General features: G+C 40.7%; 1 pseudogene; it reads left to right on the forward strand.

The window, feature by feature from the left end:
* The first annotated feature begins 213 nt into the window (after nt 1-213).
* On the forward strand, nt 214-2,609 carry LOC126795649 (probable xyloglucan galactosyltransferase GT14; annotated as a pseudogene).
* The last annotated feature ends 607 nt before the right edge of the window (nt 2,610-3,216 follow it).

Genomic DNA, 3,216 nt, shown 5'->3' on the forward strand with positions numbered 1-3,216 from the left:
TTTAGTTCCATCTTTGAACAATTTATAAGTTTCTTACAACTAATTTTTCGGCTGCAACTTTTGTTCGTTAATTCATCTTCTATTTAAACTCTACTTTGGTGCATTAGACTGCTGATGCATTCGATCAGATTATTTGATTGAATTGATTTAAACTCTACTGTGGTATCATCGATCAAGAGGCTATAGCTAGCTAGCTGCAGAGAGCAGACTGGAATGGGGAGATCTCAATGGAATGCTGGAAAGTGCCCCAATCAACTCTGGTTTGTTCTCATTGCTTCCTTTATTTTTCTCTTTATATTGATTTCAACGGAGTATTCCACTCTTACTGCCGGAACAAGTCTCATTCGGGTGACATTTTTCATCACAAATTTTGCAAATGTGATAGTAACCCGTCAAGACCATTCCACTCGTCCTTCTGACGATCATAACCAGACTACTGCTGATTCTCGAATATCCAAAGCAATCAGCGATAGGGAGCTGAATAGTAACTTTATCACAAACTATAATACTACCAATACTAGTAGCACTCTTGCATATCCATTTTCCCAAGCGATACAGCCACAATATAGTTCCACCCCCGGGGAGAACAATGATTCTAAAAATACTACTCTCATTGATGATACACGGCAGCCTATACCTAAGCATGTTAATAAATCCAGTCACCAAACCCCTGATTCTGATTCTTGCTTGGGTCAATACATTTATGTTTTATGATCTTCCAAAGAGGTTCAACCAGAATTTGCTCAAGAATTGCCATTACCTTCAAAAATGGATTGATATGTGCCCCTACATGTCAAACATGGGTCTTGGTCCTGAACTAGTAGGCAAATATTCCGAAACACATGGTCATGCGCACGATGAATTGTCCGGCAATGGTTGGTTTGCTACAAATCAGTTCTCATTAGAAGTCATCTTCCATAACAGGATGAAGCAGTACAAGTGTTTAACTAACGATTCATCACTTGCCTCAGCATTCTTTGTACCCTTGCCGGCCTTGATATTGGTCAGTACCATTGGGGGTTTGGGGCTACAACACATCAGTTAAAGATGCTGCTCCCTCTGAATTGGTGAAGTTGCTTTCTGATAGAGCTGAATGGAGAACAATGTGGGGTAAGTACCATTTCTTAATTGGAGGCAGAATTGCTTGGGATTTTAGGAGACAATCAGATGATGAATCCGGTTGGGGAACTAAGTTCATGTTTTGACCAGAATCCAAGAACATGACATTGTTGTCAATTGAGTCGAGCTCTTGGAAAAACGAGCAGGCGATACCATATCCTACCTACTTCCATCCCTCAAAGAAGAGCCAAGTGCTTGAGTGGCAAGCAAGAATGAGAAAGCAAGAAAGGAATTACCTCTTCAGCTTTGCTGGTTCTCCAAGACCAGATTACAAACCAAATTTCGTAATATGCTTATAAGCCAATGCAAGTCTTCAACCAAATATTGAAAACTTGTACAGTGTCATCATGGTGCAAACAAGTGTGAAGATCCCTTATATGTCATGAAGGTGTTTGAATCATCAGTTTTCTGCTTGCAGCCTACTGGGGACTCATTCACGCGTCGTTCAATATTTGACTCCGTTTTCGGAGGCTGCATTCCAGTTTTCTTTCATCCTGGTTCAGCTTATGTGCAATATACTTGGCATTTTCCCAGAGACATATCCAAGTACTCTGTTTTCATATCAGAAAATGATGTCAAGAAGCAAAAAGTGATGATCAATGATACATTGCTAGGACTTCCCAATCATCAAGTGAAAGCTATGAGAGAGGAGGTCATACAGTTGATTCCGAGAATAATTTATGCAGATCCAAGGGCATCTAGATTGGAGAAGCTTGAAGATGCATTTGACATAGCAGTTAAGGACTTAAGGGGGTACTTCAAAAAATAGAGAAAACTAGGAGGGACATGAAAGAGGGTAAAGATCCTGGTAGTGCTTTCTCTGAAATAAATGCTACCAAATTTGATATTCATGAGATAGGAGAGAGCTACTAGCCAGACACAAGCAAATATGGAATGTAATATTTTTCAGAAGAATAGCAATTTTCCATATTTTTATAAACAGAAAATTTCAAAGCATCTAATGTTTTTTTGGTTGTTAACAGATTGGATTGGGATTGTGCGTGGTGGTTGTGCGAGAGAGGAGGATCTTGTTGGTCGGGTTCTGGTTTATGCTTCACTGGTCTTAGTGTCAGGAGGGATGTGCGTGGCCGGTGCGAGAGTCGTCTGATGGTGTAGATGTAGAGGCGGTGCAGTGTGGGTTAGATCGTTTCGATCCGATCCGATCCGGGCTGCTCTCTCTAGATCTGATTTGAGGAGTAGTATGAACTGTTTGATTGCTTGGGGTGGCGCTGGTTGCCGGAGCGGCATGGTTGGCGCGGTGTTACTAGTGGTGATCAGACGAGGTTGGAGCGGCAGTAGGTTAGGTGGTCCTCTGGTGGTGGTTGACGTGAAGCTGGATCGGGGTCGGCTGGTGGTTCTCCTTCTCTCTCCAAATATGGTTTGGGATTGGGTCAACCTTTTAGGCCTAAACCTAATTAAGTTTTCTGTTCTAGTTTTTATTTATTTTTATTTACTATGTTGTGCATTTGGCGTTTAATAAACCTTTTTTAATGCTGTATCGAGCTGTGTGCACTCTTTGTGCTTTGTCTGCTCTAGGTAGGCGGTGAGTTCATTGTTTTATCAAATAATCGTTGCCGCCTAGTTGTAGGGTGAGACCAAGTGTCGTCGGATTAATTTTCTAGCGGCAATGTAGGATGAGAGCTGCTTTATTTGACATTAGAATATGTAGGCGATGGTTCATCATTTTCAACGGTACATATCTACTGTGCTCTCAATTATGTCATCGTTGTTTCAAAGCAAATAGAGTCACCATTAGATTAGTGTTCTTTGCTAATTGGTGCTTTGTTGGGTACTTAGTTGTAGAGACTTCTGATATTATTTTAGGTTTTTGTAATCAAGAGTTCAGGCTTCACGTCGTATTCGACAGTTTCATTAATGCAGGCTAGAGGGTAGCCACACAAAGCCCTTTATTCAAAAAAAAGAAAAGAAAAAGAGAGAGACTAGAGAGGTGCAAATGGGTGAAATTATAAAATTTCGAATTTAGTAGCTTCTACAAAATGTTTTCTGCGTGAGGAAGTAGAGCCTGATACCTCACTATACTTATCACTGTGATTCTAAAATGCATCTTTCTGCCTTCCCTCATCCCTTTTTTGGATA

This window comes from Argentina anserina, chromosome 5 (genome assembly GCF_933775445.1).
Source record: "Argentina anserina chromosome 5, drPotAnse1.1, whole genome shotgun sequence".
Classification (NCBI taxonomy): Eukaryota; Viridiplantae; Streptophyta; class Magnoliopsida; order Rosales; family Rosaceae; genus Argentina; species Argentina anserina.